We start from the raw sequence: 19,841 nt of genomic DNA, 5'->3' as shown, positions 1-19,841 counted from the left end.
CTTCTGTCTGGCATTTCAAGAAGCCCTAGCAGTGTTTCCAATCGTGGTTGAATCTTTTTGCGATTGTTTAATCTATTTTTTGATTTTATTGCATTTGTTACCATGGTGAAGCAAGACACATCAGCACAATACATCTAAGACTCAGAAGATTAAACGCTAAACAATCCCTGGTGTACAGTTTTAGCGCGACTGCAGCGGTTTTTTGCATCAAGAATAAATGGCAAGCAACTGAAAGCACAATTCACATGCTAGCCGTACTTAATTGTATGCGATTAGGATGTGTGATATGTGTAATCATACAGTATGTATGCCGCACATGGCTAAGAAAGTCAAAGTTTTTGAACAGCAAGATTTTTAATCATTCTCATTTTAATCAGTCTCTTCTGCTCACCAAGGCTGCATTTATTTGATCCAAAGTAGAAGCGATAAAATTGTGAAAAATATATAAATATAAGAATATATATATTCTGTTCGAATATATTTTCATATGTATTTATCCCTGTGATGCAAAGCTGAATTTTCTGCATCATTACTCCAGTGTTCAGTGTCACATGACCCTTCAGATAAATGCTTGTTCTCTGAATCAGCATATTAGCGTGATTTCAGCTTTGAGATCACAGAAATATATATTTTATTTAATATTCAAATAGAAAGCGACTATTTTAAATAGTAAAAATATTTCATTTTTACTGTTTTCTCTGTACTTTGGATCAAATAAATGCAGGCTTGAGAGGCAGAAGAGACTTCTTTTTAAAAAATGACACATCTTAGTACACAGGTGTGGGATGGTTTTCACTTTTAGAGATGTCGAAACGTGATAGATGTCTCGTGAATTTTTAAACATATTTTAAGATAATAGATCAGGCTCGCTATAAACAAACACAAATGCATTTTAGTGCAATTTTAGGAAATTTAGCAGCATTAATATCATTCTAATAGAGGTAGAAGTGTCCGGATTGATGAATGCAGCCATTCTAAAAAAAACTGACTATATTTGGCCGATATGATTATGCTTGGCTTAATATATTAATAACTTGTTTGCTTCAAATCAGTGTCTAGGTCTTGTTAGTTTGAGTTAATATAAGGTGAGGGTGAAAGGAAAAATAAAAACAGACGTGGTCTAAGGAGCAGGAGCACCGTTTGGGTTTGTGTTAGTCTATGAGCTTCTGTCTCTTTCCTGACAGCATGATTAATGAAATGTCTAATTATTTGTAATCACTGGGTTTTTTTACGTTCAGGGTGAATAAATGTTGTGCTTGGAGAGAAAAAGAGAACAAGTGAGAGATGGATTTACAAATCAAAACAACATTACATTTAAAAGCAGCTTTCTCTAATATGGCACTAAAAAAAGTGAAAATTCATATTTGCGGTCATGTATATGTATATCAGACAGCTATTGTAGTTAATACTTTATTATATTAATACATTCTCAACACTGTTTTCATGCAACGTAGAGCCATGGATTCTTGTTCTCCCCATTTTTTAGTCATTTTCATTATTATGGCAGAAAATGACTGATCCTGCATTGATTTCATCGTGCAATTCTGAAGTGGTATTTTATTGTCTGCTATTTTAAGATAATTACTTTATATCACGTAAAACCCAAGCAATTTTTCCAGTGTGTGTGTTCTCTTTGAGAGCCATACCTCCCTGAACCTTCAAAACTGCTACTCACGAGCAAGAGAAATGAAATAATGAAATATACAGCAATAATAAGATGAAAGGCTCTTTGTGCCGCCGCTGGATTAATATTTCACACTTTTGTGATTGAGGAGAACATAGAGTGTGTTGTAATTAGTTTTCTCCGCAGCTCCTTGTACTGGAGAGCGCAGGACTATGACAGATCATTAAAACACACACAGACTCGCACGTGTGGAGGGAGATGATTGAGTTTGACAGCTGACGATAAGAGAGACACTGCTTCGGTGGTCGGTCAGTAATGAAATCTCTTCACGGGATCCCATGACTGAGAGGGAAAGCTGTTACGTGATATAAACAGCGCTGTCAGATCCATATTCACACGCTCTATGTGCGCTACAGTGTTGCTTTGAAAAACATTTAAAGGGATATTTCATGCCGTAATGGCGGTTTTGTTTTTATTTCCCTCTCTTTTAAAACCCGTATGGCTTTCTTTCTTTCACACTGTAAGAAAATATGGTTACTGGTAATTTAGTTTCCAATAAGGCATTTTCCTTTTTCCTGAAACACAACACATTGCAATGCGTAAATCAAAATACGCGTGCTTACGTTTTAATACGTTTTAATAAAATTTCTTCTTGTTAATAGACCAGTACGCTGGACCCTGTTTTTACAGGCGTTTGCAGTTTTAGGCTTGATTTCACAACATATCCGTTCAAAAACACTGTCAGTTTTCATAACCCAGAATATATTACATTTACAGTGTATTTCAGAGCAGGACTGACACAGTATTAGATTTTCACACAACAGTTGTGGCTGTAAGAATTCATGAAAATATCTGTAGAAATAAAAACCAACAAATAAATGAATAAATACATCAGTTGTTTTATTATTTACACTCAAAAAATTAAGGCGTTTCTTAAAATTTACGCAACTGAAAATAATAGTAATATTTAATCCACTTATATTGAATAATACTAATTTAATTGAATAGTTAATTTTTTTTTGGCTAATGCATTACACTCAAAATTACGTTTTCGACCACAAAAAAATGTGTAAATAAATGTTATTGTTGATTGATCGGCACTATACTGCAGACTGGAGTGTTTCAGATTTTTTACCAAATCCATTGTTTTTAATGTTTAATGATATTATTATTATATGTTTTGCACTTATTTTTTTAAATATATACTTATCGACAATATTGTTATGCTGGGGGGAAAAAAATATTCCAGACAGAGGTTTAAACTGCGTGACTTTTTTAGCACATTGTTCTTTTGGCTTGAGCGGATCCCTAAGATGCAAGTAATCGTTCCCGCTCCAATTTTAATTGGAACGGAAAGGCTACGTGTCGAATATGAGAGACTTTAGTCTGCGGCCTGTCACGGAGAGCGGCTAATATGTTTATGCATAGTGGAAAAATTGATCATTTGCGAACGGCCATTTCCGCTTCTTCCCTCTCGAGTACAGAGAGATGCTCAGGACACTTACAAACCAGAAACATTTCTTAAAAGCATCTGTGCTTAACTGCCACGGCCCTCTCGCTCGTATTTGATTCGTTTTTTTGTTTTGAGTTTTTACGCTTCAGCGTTCTTCTTCTTCACAGCACACGGTCTTCAAAGAAGTCAAGAAATATGCACAGCGACCAACTGTTTAAGCGTCCTAAGGCTGGATGGAGCTCTGAGATAACAGTTCCCAAGCAAACATTGAACGTACACATCTTTGTGTCTCTCATCAAATGCATCCCGTCTGGTTCCCGCATCCCCACCCACACATGTATGTTTCACGCAAACATCCACAGACTAAACCGCCGTTGTGGGCGGTTGTCCTTTTAATCACACATCTCTCAAGTGATTGACTGCTCCTTTGGTGATGTAACACAATCCCTGATCCCAGCGCTGCCACAAGCCTCAGAACACACACACACAGACACAGAGAGAGATGGAGAACGAGCCTTGTCATTCTCGCTAAGCCTCAGACCTCTGCGTTAGAGGAGGTAGAAACCTGCATTAGTCTGCTCGTAGAGACTAAATCTTTACAAAATACAATAGAGAGAGAAAAGCGCAGTGACATATTATATAAACAGTAAGTGCTTCTGAGAACAAAGTTTGCTGCAAGTATTTGAAAATTCACACACCGTTTATGCTGCGTTATGTTTATAAAATAGTCTGTATGAATTGCTTTTTAGCGGTCAAACATTTTGACCCATGTTTTCACCATGTTTTCGGGTTTCTGTGGGAGTGTTTAAGATAAAGAAAAGGATAAATCATTTAATAATTCTGCATTAAATGCATGTGCCAAGTTCTTAGGAGATACTCTTTGGATGATTTTCATTTCATTTATTTTTTAAATAAATAATGTTGTTTCCCCCTCCTTGCGTATTGCATATTTGACAGGCAATTTTTTTTCTTCAAATAAAAATACTATTTAAAATAAATACTTTTAAAAATGTTAAAATATTTAAAATAAATACTTTTTAAAACATTTTTACATTTTGTCACATTTATCCTTTTTAATTATTTTTTATTTATTTATTTTTGTATTATTTTATTTTTCCCCACCCTGTTTTAATATTGGGGCAGTTATATCACCTTGCCATTTTTAATTGATAACCCAGCTCTAAAAATGACATTTTTATTTTAGAAATCAAGATGCATTTCTGACATCCGTACAAATAAATAAATAAATAATGGACCCCTGTACTACCGGTGTGCCATACTTTGAACTAGCTGTTACTTTAATTCTAGTCTATTATTTTAACAGCATCAGCTTCAAATAAAAGTGCTGCTATTCGTAACTTAAAACAATGACTGTTGGACAGATAAGATCGGTTCTCTTCAAAAATTTGTGATTCTTGTCCACAATAAGCTCTAGTTGCCCAGCCTCGCTTACAGTCAAAAAAGCTGAACTTTAAGCGTCTGTTCAACTTATCAGCTTAGGTAGCATACGTACACTAAACTTCCAGTGTCCTCTGAGACCTGAGAATGTATGGCGTGAGTGAAGTGTGGAGGAAGTGTGAGGCAGTGTGAGGCAGCGGAGAGCAGGATGTCTCTTTGATTCTCTCCGGCATCTGTTTCTCCAGTGTGGGAGGCAAAGGGCATCTGTCATGTCCGATCACGGAAAGAAAGAGCAAAAAACATAATCGATTGAGAAGTTGTCAGACACTGTGCGTGTGTGTGCGGCGAGCAAGTGGAAGTCTTACTTTTACATCAACGCTATGGGCTTGTTGTGTGTTTGATTCGTAGCAGCGCCTTCTCTTTAAGAAGAAGAAGAAGACTGTCCTGTGGGAAGAAAAAGAGAGCTAAAGAAATAACACAGATTGTGTTTCATTCAGAACATGAGGTCTATTTAGCAGAAATCAGAAATACATACACGCATATGCAAACTATAATGTAGGGCTTTTTATATTAAGTTCATAAGAATATTGATTTTGGTTTAGTTTTTCAGAAAAAGTGTACAATAACAAACACTGCTGGGAAACGTTACTTTAAACAATTATTGCAATATTGTGTTACTCAGCATAAAATGCATTATAAACTAACAATGAAATACTTGATGAAAGCATTTTTCATCTTAGCTGAAGGTAAATTCAACATTTATTAATGCATAATTAAAATTTGTGCCTTCAAATCAAGTCAAGTGGCAATTTTTTTTTTTTTTCAAATGATTAAATGTGATTAATTGCATCCAAGATAATGTGTATATTTATTATGTATGTATAAATAAGCACACGTATAGTATATATTTGGAAAAAAAAGTCTATATTTAATATAATTTCTATTATAAATGAATATATTTAAGTGCAGTAACAAAAAAGTGCACAGAGGTACATATTTCCATGAGACCAGGTTGAAAATAAATAAATATAAGCATTCCTAAAAACTCAGTTATGTGCAATATTCAATATATTTTACAAGTGCGGCCTGCCATTTCTCACCCCTGCTATAGAGTATTAGCACAGCTTGCAGTGAAAGTTGTGTGTGTGTGTGTGTGTGTGTGAAAATGTGTCATATCTGAGGCGTGTCCTGCAGTCAATGCTTGTCACATCCTCGTTCACTAGGAAAACACACTCACACTGATTAATGATGTGTGACAGAAACCTAACACATCCCACTCAGTGTTTCACCGCTCACACACACACACACACACACACACACACAGCGACTACTCAGGAAAGAAAGAGATAAGTGTCTAATAGAGCCTCCCTCTCTTTGGCCGCTGCAGATATTCCCATCTCCATAACACGGTTCAACCCCAACCCTATCCTGAACCCTCACGGATGTGTCTGGCTCACTTCAGTCTCGTCCGCCGAGCGCGTCTCGCTGCTCTCGCTGTGCCAGATTTTACAGATGTGTTTAACTTCATCAGCCCGCCTCGGTATTTCACGAGGCCCATATTTTTCATTGTTAAACTGTTCTCGTTGATGTTTTTGCTTCATCAGTGTGAGCGCTTTCCCGGTAAACTGCTGACAGATGTAGGTGCTCGTATTAAGCCGCCAACACGAGCGCAATCTACAGTATATTATTATGAGTTGCTTTCAGCAGATTGCAGTCATTTAAAAAAATATACTGTTTGCTCACAATAAACACGCTCGCAATTGAATCACTGGTAATGTACGAGCTATCCTGCTGCTTCGGAGATGCTGTTCCTCATTGTGCTGCGCAGTTTCACACTAAATAAACTTGACTAGCTGCAACATAAAGTAGATTACAACAAAACAAGACTGTCTGGCTGTCAGTACCGTGGCAATATTGCTCTTGTTGTGTTCAAGAGCAGATGCCCAAATATTACTCCAGTAAAAGTAGCAAGTACCCTGTTTTTAACTTTCATCATTTCATATTATAAATGTTATATCATTTTACTTCTCAGAATGCCTGGGGGAAGGGGACTTGTCCGGCGCTACGTCACGACCAATTTGTATGTACTTTGTACTACTTTGTGTGATTTAGGGGCAGGGTTACGTGTAGGCCATTCATATTAATTCATATAAATTGTGCAACTCGTAAAATACATATGAATTAGCAAAAATCATATGAGGTTGTAAAAATTTGTCGCCTCATGAAATATATATGAATTGCTAGCTTCTTTAAGAATAAGTACAGAAGCGAAGCATAAAAACCGTAGCCAATCAATCAAATTTATTTATATAGCGCTTGTATCAAAGCACTGAACAGCATCAACGGTTATCACTGTCCACCGCTACTTTTTTATTTGGTTTTTTGCGGGAAGGTTAGTGTTCTAGCAACACCCTGGCAACCGCCCAGAACACCCTAGCAACTGCACGGCATCAGATACGCTGGCATAGTGAAAGCCACATGCAAGCGCAACTCACAGTTCTTCAGAAAATGTAGATCAATTTTTTATTTCAGGATTTTAGCAAGATTTTCAGTTTGATCGCTGGTTTTTAGAGCGAGAGTCTAAGCAGTGAACCAAAGCCTGAGCAGAGTGCTTGAGCTTGTTGTCAGGAGATGAGAGGATGGGCCGGATGAATGAAAACAGACAGCATGTATGAGAGCCAGTCATGCTTTCATCTATTAACCGTAGCGTCCGTAAGCTGACTTACTGCGTCCTCTCCTTTGATCTTCCCTTGATCTTTATATATTCAAAAGAGCGATGCTTTCTCTCTTTCCTTGTTCCTGCGTAGATGTCGTAACACCTCGCAAAAAGAAAGCGCGCAGCTATAACTCACAGGGTGGGATGAATGGAAAGAGTGGGCTGCACATGTGAAAAACATAATATGAGAGCTGAGTGGGTGCATGTGTCTGGAAGACGCAAACACACGTCTCCAGATTATTATGTGGTTTCATATGATCCTAAGAGAATGGATCTTAAAAGCTTGGGGAAAATCTTCCTGTTCCTAATGGTCTGCATTTCAAACGGCCAATATTCCCTATGAATTACCCTATTATAGCAATAACTACTGTTATTCAACACTACAAATGGTTTATTGGACGACATATACAACAATATATAAAGCACTAGTTATTTCTCTCCCAAAGGCACATTGTTATTTTACGTTTTATGCACATTGTACAAACTTAAAACATTTTCAATGTTTCAAACATCTCGAATTCTAGTCTTAATATTTTTCATTTGTTAGTTCGCTTGTTCGTTTTTTTTTTTTCGTTATTTATTCATTTATTTTTAATGTTTCAAGCCTCTCAAGTTCTAGTCTTAATATTTATTTATTTAATTTTAATTAATGGACGCATATCGTGCCTCTTTTGCAAAATGTAATCTAAGTCTCTGGTGTCTCCAGTATGTGTCTCTGAATTTTCAACTCAAAATTTTCAAAATTAAGCAGAAACGCTGATATTGGTGCCTGCTTCTTTAAATGCAAATGAGCTGCTAATCCCCATTTACCAGTAATTGTAATAAATAAATGATGGTATTTTAAGACGAACTCTCTGATGTGGAAAGCAGAGGATGAATTCGGTTGGACAGGATAGAGTGGAGGGTGTCTGCTCAGTGTTTTCTTGCATTCTTCCTCTAGGGCAGCAGTAGATCAGGGCTATTTTGATACTAACGCTGAAAAAAAGGTAGAGCAGTCAGGGTGATGGAGAAGAGCGGGCACAGGGCAAGCGAGGGATGGATGGATGCGTGGGTCAAGATGTAATAATAGAGAATGAAGGAAGTAAAGCTGGGTGAGAGCGCACTTTGACACGCTGTTAACAGAGACCTGGAACTAATATACTGTGACTTACACAAGTAAACACAAACATACAAATGAGAAAGAGGATTGTGGGATCCTGCTGCGAGTCTGGCTCTAGCTTCCTCTGAACGTGTCCATCACAGAGAGAGACCTGTGTAGTTGTACGAGCAGACGTGCGATGTTGCCATAGCAATGCTTCTGGAAGTAGCAGAGGTCCGTCTGAACTGTTAGTGCGCGCATGATAATGAGTGTGTTTCACTTCGGGGGGTAAGCAGAGAGGTCAAGGTTTATGTTTTGTGTTTATTTCTCCTTTGTATCCCTGATCAGCAGACCCACACAGATTCAGTCTGTTCTCTTCTGCACAGCGCCGATACCTCTGGCTTACTTTGAATAATACAGTACTATTCTCTACTGCGTGTAACGGTCTATTCCGCATACCGCAGTTCTACAGATGGTATCCAAGAAATGCTAAATAATTGCTGGCCGCTTATCGGAAGTGTATAGGAAGGAGATCAGTTTGCGAACAGTCCACCATATCATTGAAAAATCAACATTCGTTTATCAAAAACATAACCAAATGAGCATAATTTGTGTTAAACTAAGCAGTCTGAAGCCTAGACATCAAGAGAAAGAAACTTGCTCTGACTGATCTCAAAACATCTCAGTCTTTTTGTTTTGTTTTAAGATGCATACCGATAATGCTTTTTTGTGTATAAAAATTACTTAAATGTCTATGGACTAATCCTGGCTTAGGCTAAGCCCTGTTTATGAAACTGGGCCATTGTTTTATTTGATTGGACCTATATAAAATGTATTAACGCTACAGTCCTTGTACATTTTCATTGTATGCAATGAACAGCATGAACATTCTACTAAACAACTTCTTTGAGTTCAAATGTTTTTGAAAGGAGTCACCAAGAGTCCACTTATTTCAGCAGCTGAAATCAAAGGGTTTTGGTAAACCAATCTTTTGGGAGTCAATGAACAAATAAGCTAAAATTAAATTCATATTATAATATGAAAGTGTTTTTTGACCTTGCATGCATGTCAACCTGGTGTAGAGGACTCCCAAAACCAAAATATGAACCTCTCCTAACCCATAACAGGGGCGCTTTAAATATCTACAACCTCTTTTTTCTTTATTACTATTATTCTACCAGGGAAACCTATTGATACTGTAGCCTGTTTTATTTTCATCTATCCCTCAGTGATATCAGTGAGTTGTGTGTGTAATCTGATGCCATAAGAGTACAGTATGCACTTAAAATCTGAGACAAGGGTACAGTACAGCATCATCCAGTCCCTCTCAGTTTTAATGATTCATCTGCTATATGCAGGAGAAAAGAGAGGGGAACGCTTATTGTCAGGCTAAGTGGCTTGTCATGGAGCGATTTGAATCTGAAAGCGTTTTGTGTTGCTAAACTGAATGGAGCTCAGGAAGGAATGGAAGCAGAGCTGGCGTCTCAGCGGCCTGATATACCCAGAAGGCTTCAGGCTCGCTCTGCATGTCGAGACAAGCAGAGGCATATGTGGAAATATCTGTAAGGGCATCGCAAAAAGTGCATGTACATCACTGTCATATTCATTCCAATACAAAATACAAGCGCTTTCCCGTCCCATGTGGGACTTAAGTCGAAGCATATCACACACACACACTTCTTCCACGCTTTCCTGCCACATAATAGTCTTTTTCACACTGAATACAAGGGTCAAATTAGAGTATCTAATGTATATTCTGTAGGCGTCCTGGACACCTCCTTTTCCGCAGAAGCCCAAAGGAACTTTTTTCCCCCCTACCTTTCTCTATTAATATTCTGTGAGCAAAAATGAGGCGGGTTCCAGCAACGGCTGTGAAAAGAGAACATGAAAGCACCGTTTCCTCAATGGAAATCCTAAGACAAATGTTAGCTCAGGAGTTTGCGGGAGTCGGGTCGAGATTTGGCCCCCACCAGGGTTACCTCGAGCTTTTTATTACCATGAGAGCTTCTTCATCCTTAACCTGAGAGCAGAAGGAAACTTTAACGCAGCGGCAGAATCGATCAGGGTTTGTTTTAGCCTCAACTTTTCAGAGGCAAAAGGAGGTGAACTCTGCTACTCAACTGCTCTGCTTAAAGATACGGTGATGCTTAGGGGGGGAAAGAGGTAAATTGGTTTAGAAGCCTTGCAGGCACACTAAAATTCACTACTGAGCTGAATCTCAATATCTCTATTAAAGCTGCAGCGCTGGACTTGGCTGTGCAAGGCCACTCTCTGTAAACTTTGCAAATGGAAGGTAAATTGGGCTAAATAATGACCCTCTTCACTGTAGAATAACCACTTTGCCGGCATTTTAATTCTCTCGGCTTATTGATTCATTGACTCTGTCAGTCTCACCCAGGGTTGGGGACAAACTAAAGGGGCGTTCGTGCAATCTGACAGCAATTTTCAATGACAAAGTGACCGGTATCCATTCATTTTCAATGAGAGTTGACACGAGCGACAGAGACCGGAGCTGATGCTGTAAAAGTGAGCTGGATTCAAACTGATGTGCATCTGCAGCAATGCAGCATGGAAACTACCAATCAGAGTGCAGAGAGTGACCAAACTACACCCATAAAAATAAAGCTTCCGAAATGGGGTTTTTGGAAGCTTTTTTTTTTGTTTCCCAGAGAACCTTTCTGTGCATTTTTTTCTTCATTTGAAGAACTTCACACTGGTTGCACACTGTGAAGAACCTTCTGAGCAGTGGATATGGAGGTTATGGAAATAATGCAGATTTTTCATGCAGCCATAGATGCCGATTAAGAGTATATGGAGGCTGAATTACAGTATGTGACATAAATGCTATATTTCATGACAAAATCTTTGCATGTAATTCATCTGTTTTCAGATGATTCTCAGACCTATGACCTTGGAGACGCTTTCATCCACACAGATGATGAATGGGAATGATTTTGTGCATAAAATTTGTGCATTATATATATATATATGATTTTTGTATTTATTTAATTAAATAATTTTCAAAGAATGTAAAAAAAAAAAAGTCTCATGGCTAGCAAGAGGTTTTAATTTTTTGGTAAAATTTAAAAATTTGCTAATCATTTAGCGAATATTGTTTTGGATCTTGAATGTCTTTGCCTTTTCTTGTATTGAGAGTTCAAAAGGACAGTTTGTAGGTTTGATTGGTCATCAGCATGTCCAGCAAGGCATCTGACCTCAGCTGCTCCACAAGGACTGTGGTTTTTATTTAGTGTAACCCTAAGTCATTTTGGAATAGAAAGTGTCAGCTAAATGACTAATTAGCAAAGCGGCAGCAAAAAGAAGCATTGAAAACCGAGGGAAAAAGGTCACACTTCATTTAATTCGCTTTCATCTTTTTGCACGGTGCCCAGTGAGATCTGGGAATGATTAGCAACACTGAATAATGTATAATTGAGCATGACGTGTGTTAAGCAGAAATCGCACTAAAAACGTTTAAAGAGAACTCTTGGTGTGGTGCATTTTATTTTGCAGCAAGCCAGAGTGGATAAGGCAAGGCGTTTATTCTTTCAGTGCATTCATGCACGCACACACACACGCACACACACACACAAGCAATTACACACATTTGCTTAATGTGCAAATTAATTAGCAGCCTTGGCACAGCTCCAGCGTTCATAGTCAGTGTGAGCATGTTAAAGGCACACACACACACACACACACACACACACACACACATTCACATACACGGTGCAGTGATAAGTTGCAAAAATACGTTGGTGGGAGTTCTTCAGCATGCATTGTTTTCCAAGGTGCATTTTCATCGCACGGGTGATTGAAATCTTCTTCTGTTTTATTCCTCTGTCTTTCTTCCTATTCTTCTCTTTGTCTTTGTCTCAAAGAATTTATTTCATGGTATTCATTTTGCTTTCACAAGGGTTACAAGATATGCATGCGTGGTTTCTCTGCACTGCATCAGTAATTAAAGCCCATTACTGACTAGTTCCTACTGTTCTTAATGCCTGCACGGCCTCCCTCAAACTAAATTAATTACTTTCTGTATGCAGTCGTTAGGCTTGTCAATCAAGGCGGCACGCACACACTTCTTCAGTCAAATCTTAAAATCCTCTGACTGTTTATTGTAATAGAGTTGTAAATCACTCAGATACACAAGAGGAAAAACACATGGGGCTTTTAAATAAGCAAGATGTATGTCATAATAATTACTGAACGATCGTTCACATAAATTTACTGCTAATGAGCTGGAGGTCTCCAAACGTTTTAAATACTGACATTTACGTTCGTACTGCGTGTTGAACTTTTCTCAGCATTTCTTTCCAAGGAGCTTAACTTATATATTGAATACTGAAATATATCTTATTAATAGAAAAGAGTTAAATATTTATATATAATATAGTGCTGTCAAAATCCTAATCGCATCCAAAATAAGAGATTTTGTTTACAACGATGCACTGAATGTTCGGCAATAAGTGGGAAAATAATAAATAAATATATATATATTATTATTATTATTTATTTTTTTTTTATTTATTTATTTTTTGACTAGTAATTTAATTTTTTTAATTAATTACACTTTTTTTTTTTTAAATTAAGTATGTCCTTGCTAAATAAAAGTCTGCATTTTGTGTTTATATTTCAATGCAATATATTTTTTCATCAAAGTCTATTCATAAATCTCTTCAGTGGCTTGTAATTACCTTACAAAAACTCAAAGCAAAAACAGAGCACTGTTATGCACTAGTTCACACAAACCATTTAACCCACACAGAGTCTCTCAATTAAACAGTTTTACACCCTACTTTCAAAGCCCCCTGCCTCATAATTTGCATCATTTAGGGCAATTGTAAATACAATTCCTTTTAATGACAAACCTTTCCCTTGCCGACGTAAATACATCGACGTTGTGGCAGAACAAAATCGAAACCCGGTGCGATTCTGAAATGCGTTTGAGGAGATTTTTGTCATATTTTTGAAGTGGTGTGGGAGGCAGAGACACGCCAGTGCAATACAGAGAGAAAGAGAGAGATGAATTATAATTAGCAGGTGTAATTAGAGGCTAGCAGACACTAATGAAGAAGGATTAATTGCTGTTATCATCAAGGACTCTTCGTTAATGCCCTTATTTAATACAAGTCGTCCACATGTTCGTCACGGCAATAAAATCCAGACCTGAAATAGCTCTCACATCTCAGTGCGCTTGGCTCAAGTCTTGACTCATGGATGATGAGACACTGTTGTTCTGATATGATACATGCAGCAGGGGTTTGTTGCATTACTGCTGTTAATTAGTGTCCGTGAATGCAGATTTGTGATTTCAGGCTCTTGATTTGGTTCATTATTCATTTCTGCTGTACTGGGACTTTGTGTTCTATTTTGATTTATTTTTATTTCTAGTTTTTTTAATACTTTTATTAGTAGTTAGTAGTATTTATTATGTGCTGTAGTATGAGAAATCATCTCATCCACTTGAAGATTGTATTATTATTCAAATATAATAATGTAAATAAATGTAAATGTTTTTATTTGAAATGTTTTTTTTAGTCATTTTATCATTTTTTATATTATTCAGTTATTTTTGTATTTATATTTCATTTTATATTAGGTTAGTTTAAATGCTTTAATTTTCATGCTAGTTTTTGCATTTCATTTTTAAGGTCTTAGTAATTTTAACTTTGTATTTTTGTCATTTTTAATAGTTTTATTTAAATAAGAATTTTTGTATTTTATACATTTTGGATAATTTAGTTAATGTAAAAAAAATAAAAATTATTTTAAAGTTTCCTTTAAAAGATATGCATATATTACATACCTGATTACATATCTGATAATTATTTTATGTTATAGTTCTTATTAAAATTCAAAGCTAATTGGTCTCATTAAATACAACAAGTGAGTGACAAAAAAATTATAATCTGCAGTATGAAAAGTGAATATTTTAGAATTACTTGCAATATTATTAAAATGATTAGTATTATTAATGATGAACCTTGAGTGAGTACAAATGGCTAAACAAAAAAAAAATTAACTATCAACCAATACCAATTTTTATAAACAAAAAAAATAATAATATTACTAATAATACAGAAATGTGTTTAAAAAGCTCCCATCCCATGTTGTTGGATTTACTCTTTTGGTTCACTAGTTTCTATAGATGTATATCTGCCTCGGTGTGTGAAAATAGGTTCAATGCATTGTCTCCTTGTTCCATTTATTAATTAGCGGCATGTTATTCAAGTACTTTTTATATTACACACACACACACATTTTTTCTCTCTCTCTGTGTCTGTCTGGGTGGCATTTTTAATGTACTGCGATAAGAAGAGCAAATGGACAAAGTTAATTAAAAAGAAAGGCCAGACAATTTGACAGTTCTTTTCTCTGGCTCTCTCTCTGTCTCTCTGACAATAACAAAGACACGGTCTGTTGAACGGCTCACAGTGGGAACTGTAGCAGTTTTCTGGAAATTCATGGCAGAATAGTTGTGGGATTAGTTGTGAATAGCGAAGGGTTAAGTTGAAAATTCCAGCTGGCTTCGCGGTCATAGACAGATGTCTGAAGTGGGTCTGGTCTGTCGTCATTTTTCTGTCTGTGAGGATGTATTTGTGTGTGTGTGTGTGTGTGTGTGTGTGTGTTGAATCAATACTTCTCTGCCCCAGACGGCCATAGTCCATCAGGGTCTTTACACACAAAACCTCTTCAGTTATCTGGGCTTTATCTTGTGTGGTTGTCTTTTACTCAGACCACTTTACAACACACATTTATCTCCTGTTTAAGAAAGACAGCATTTAGCTAGTGGTCAATGGGTAGTGAAAGATATGATGTGCTTTTGGGATTTTGACATGCTCTGAAGGGTGACTGGGTACTAAATCTCATCTAAAGCCGTCATAAGCAACATTTTCATCGTTTTATGAGCTCATATTCATTTAGAGAGCAGACTGAATATTTGTACTTTAAAAAATGCATTTTCAAACCGCAAACCAATGTAAAATGAGGAGAATAAAAATTCCTATAAAACGGTGAAAAAGAAATGGTGCCTGTGTAGTGTAGTGAAGAGATATTTTTTATAAATACTTAATTATAAATGCTTAAATATATGTATATGTGCATTTTTAACAATTCTCACAAATCGTGTTGTTTTTTTCACTTGGGGTATTTTGAATAGTTATCTGTTTTTGCAAATAAACTCTTCATGTAACTACACACATATATATATATATATATATATATATATATATATATATATATATATATATATATATATATATATATGTATATATATGTATGTATGTATATATATATATATATATATATATATATATATATATATATATATATATATATATATATATATATACGTGTGTATATATATATATATATATATATATATATATATATATATATATACATTTTATATTTTACATTTTTATATATATTTAAAGTATTTTTATTAGCTATAAATATGTTTTAAATTTGTTATAAGTATGTAATAAATATATTTTTACATTTTTACATTTAGGATTTTACGTGTATATATACACACACGTACTGTATGTATATATATATATATATATATATATATATATATATATATATATATATATATATATATGTATATATATATATATATATAATGTTAATATTATCAACAAATCTGTGCTTCGAATACATTTTCAACACATCTGGCACATCTAGTTTAAGCAAACCCCAATCGCATCCATTTGCATGCAGTTTGCACGCACAAATCATTGGTATGTAAATACAAGCACCGTTTTGCCTCAACAAAAACGGCAGCTCTTGCAGTAATTCATCTAAATTTAAATGTGGCGGGCTTTCATTTAGAACTCATGTAAATATAAATAGCAAGAGCTTGCGTTTGAGGTGCTTGTTAATATAATGTAATGTAAATGAATGTGCCAGTATGCAGAGCAGCGTGGTCGGCGGAGCATAAACAGGACGCAGATGGGACCCTCGTCCTCGGTTTTGTTACGGCGCGATGCTCCGTTAACCCTTACCAAAAATGGGAGACGGGACGGGGGTGAGAGGGACAATAAATTGAAAGCAGCAGAGCTCAAGGTTACAACACATCAATCCTGAGAGAGTGGAGAAGAGACTAGTGGGAATGGAATTATAGCAGAGGAGAGAGAGAAAGAGATAGAGAGAGGGTGCGATAAAGCTAGAATGAGAGAGCCTGGATGGGGGGGAGAAGGGAAGTGAAGAGAGAGGAGCGCACATGAGCGACTCCAACCGTGAGAGAGAGAGAGAGAGAGAGAGAGAGAGAGAGAGAGAAAGGGATATAGCTACAGCGCAGTGACCTACAGAGACAGATGAGTAAGTGCTGTGTGTGGAGTGTTACCATCGTATCTTGTTATCAAGGATCCCATTAAGATGGTCCCGTAGCCCTCGCGCTCCGTATCTGGATATTTCTACTTCCATGTGGGATGAGCAGCTGCGCTGAGCGAGAGAGAGAGACCGAGGCGTCCGACATCAACACCATGAGGTACTCACGGAACAGAGGGAACGAGACGCGAGAGAGAGCTGTTTGAGAGCAGAAAGAGACAGGGACGAGGATGATAACGAGCGGGAGAAGAGGAAAGGAGAGGTTTAGAATGAGGAAAGCGCAGAGAGACGAGTGGAGGAGAGGTGTTTTCCTGAAAAGTGAAGTTGGGGCTTTGTGCCTCTGTTGAGGGACTCTACATTAACCCAGATTCTGCTCACTTCAGGCTAGTAAGTTGTTTCAGTTCTGCTCCGTTTTTTATCATTTGTATTGTTTTAGGCTCTTCAGATTTGAATTAGTATAATTCCAAAACTATTTAAAATTTAGTTGGGAGTCCTGTTTCAATTCCTTTTATGTTTAAAAGCTAATCCAGATAAAGTTCCGATTTTAATTTAAATGGAAATCCACATGCAAGTTGGATTTATATTTCAATCAAAACCCAAATGTGATTCAATTTAGGTACAATTTGAGTTTACAGTTGACATTTAAATTCAGATTTTAAATGTAAATGCAAAATGGATTCAATTCAGAGATATATTTAATTCGAAATCACAATACAGTTCGCGTTCTGTACTTTTAAATCCAAATTCAGATGCAATTTGAGTTCACACCTGACATTTAAATCCAGATTTCAAATGTAAATGCAAAACGTATTCAATTCAGAATTCATATTTAAATCAAAATGACTATATATAAAATGTTTTGTATATTTAAATCCAAATTCATACAAAATTTGAGTTTACAACTTGACATTAAATACAGATTTCAAATGTAAATGCAAACGTATTCAATTCTGAATCACATTTAAATTAATATCACAATACTGTTCACGTTATGCATATTTAAATCTAAATTGAGATATAGATTTTGAGATCACAGTTGACATTTAAATCCAGATTTCAAATGTAAATGCAAAGACAGATACAATTCTGATTTACATTTAAATCAAAATTGTTATACAGTTGTACTGTATGATTCTTTTCTAATTCAGATACAATTCAAATTCACATTCCGAAAAAAAATATCAATAATAATTCACATTAAAATATAGATCCAGTTCAAGTCTGAAATGTCAGAAAAAGTAGATAATTTTATTTAGCTAATTATTTGAAGCATACCTGTCAATACTACATACAACATACATAACAGATGGTTATAATTTTTTATTGGATAAGCCATATTTATATCCACTGTAAAACTACTATAATCGCACTCCCAAAAAAACTCACATACGTACATTAAAACGACTATTTGCCGTGTTGCTTGGCGACCACAAAGATTATGTAAACTATAAAAGTAACACTTTATTAAACACTGGTATTTTTTAAAATTCAGTAATACGTCCATATTTTTGAATTTGTTAATGGTATTGTAAATGCTCGAAAAGTCATGCAGTAATAGTAGTGTTCAGTATATCCTGTTCTTTTGTATATAATCTTCGAGTAAAGCCCTGTCTTTACAGTTCCTGTGAGGACTGGCAGTAAAAGAGACTGTCTCAGTCTTTCCCTCTCTCGTGGCTAAGAGCTGGGTAACCGTATATTGTGTTTCGGACAAAAGCAGCCATAAGTGTGAAATCTCTAGGAACGCAGATAAAGTCGACGGTATAGTGTACGAAAGCCAAGGGAAGGGAATGAGAGTGTTTGAAAATGAAATGATTGGCAATAGTATCTGTCTTCGCGATAAACGTAAAGTCCTTTTGTGATTCGAGTGTCACTCCGAGTACACATGTAAGGGACAGGCAGCTGGACGTTCCTCACGCTAATTTTATCTTTGTCGTAAAATGAGAGAGACGCGGATCGCGTAGAGCGAAAATAGAAAAACCGTAATGACGGAACGCAAGCTACCTATTAGACTCTATCATGTGCTTCATATTTTCCCAGAATCCATTAAAAATCACGCTACTCTACCATTCGGAGTATAATTATATACGCTGTGGACCTTGACCATCCTGGTCTAATCTGCCAAATGTCAGTGTGACTTTCCAGAAATATCACGGTAATGTAACAGAAATCAATTGGCTGTTCCTCTGCCGGCCGTTCTCACGGAGCTGAAGGCTCTTTCTGATCGGTACACGCTAGCGTGAAGAGCACCAAAGAGTCAGCTTGGCATCAAAGACGTGTCTTTTTGTCAATACGCTATTGGTTATGTGAAGAATAACATTACTTTGCAAGTTTTGCATGCATGTTTTCATGTGAATGCTGGCGCATGTTTATGAGGATATGGATTCAGAGCGTTGAATAGAGATGGAGGAGGTGTTTTTGTGGCTGTATTTATGTCTCGGAGGGTTAAAGGGGTTTGTGATTCGTCTCTTCAGAGACCGGTGTCTGTTTTCTTCGCTCTTTCATTCCTTTCCTTCTTTTTTAAATGCTTTCCTTGAGGCACACAGCTGTCTTGGCATGAAAACGCTCCCGGTGTCCTCAAAACTAAGTCACCTGACATTACAGACACAAATACTACAAGTGTAATTTGTACTATAAATTGATACGCAGTGATCTGAGACCACTCGAGGAAACTGTTTTTTGCCGGCTCTAATTGAACTCAGTTTAGTTTAGTTGAAGGTAAAATAATGCGAATGCCAGAATGTTAATAATTAGTCCGTATGTCAGTGTACTGTGTGTTGGTCTCGTTCTCATGATTTGAGAAGATCCAGAGATTATAATAAAAGCTTCAACAGAACAACATCTGATAGTCAGATTTTCCTTATACGATTAGTAACCTAGAAATAGAATATTATATTTCTATTCCTATTTTACTTCCAGCTTTGAAACAAATTTCTTCCATGTGCACACACATTTAAAGTTGGATTGTCTTTTTGGAGATTTATGGAGGTTGGTGTATAAAGGGATGGTTAAATTAGTTATTTAGTCTTTGGCAAATGAAATTAAATGATTTAAATATGTAATATATAATTTTCGGTCCACTAACTTGCAGTCTGTCTTGAAGTGTACAGTTCTGTGTTGAAGGCTAATTAAATAAATTCAATTTAGCCATCTGTGTGTCGAAGCAGCAAAGCTGTTGGTTTAGTCTGTTGCATGATTTAGTTTGAATTAGCACAGGCTGACATCTGTATGTTGTGTT

The 19,841-nt window shown here is 36.3% G+C and overlaps 1 protein-coding gene across 6 annotated transcripts in view; it reads left to right on the top strand.

Annotated features, from left to right (window-relative positions):
* sulf2b (sulfatase 2b) overlaps positions 1-19,841 on the top strand; it is a 121,199-nt gene that overhangs the window by 67,073 nt on the left and 34,285 nt on the right. Inside the window, exon 1 of one of the 6 annotated variants that reach the window (XM_043225502.1) lies at positions 16,504-16,766. The exons of 4 other annotated variants lie outside the window; for them this stretch is intronic. The gene's annotated coding sequence lies outside the window, so the exon portion shown is untranslated. Of the gene's footprint in view, positions 1-16,503; positions 16,767-16,798; positions 16,994-19,841 lie in introns of those variants that run through there. One more of the 6 variants, XM_043225503.1, reaches the window with a different exon arrangement.

Source organism: Puntigrus tetrazona, chromosome 23, assembly GCF_018831695.1.
Source record: "Puntigrus tetrazona isolate hp1 chromosome 23, ASM1883169v1, whole genome shotgun sequence".
NCBI lineage: Eukaryota > Metazoa > Chordata > Actinopteri > Cypriniformes > Cyprinidae > Puntigrus > Puntigrus tetrazona.
The sequence above is the reverse complement of the archived record's forward strand: the minus strand, read 5'-3'. Positions and strand labels throughout refer to the sequence as shown.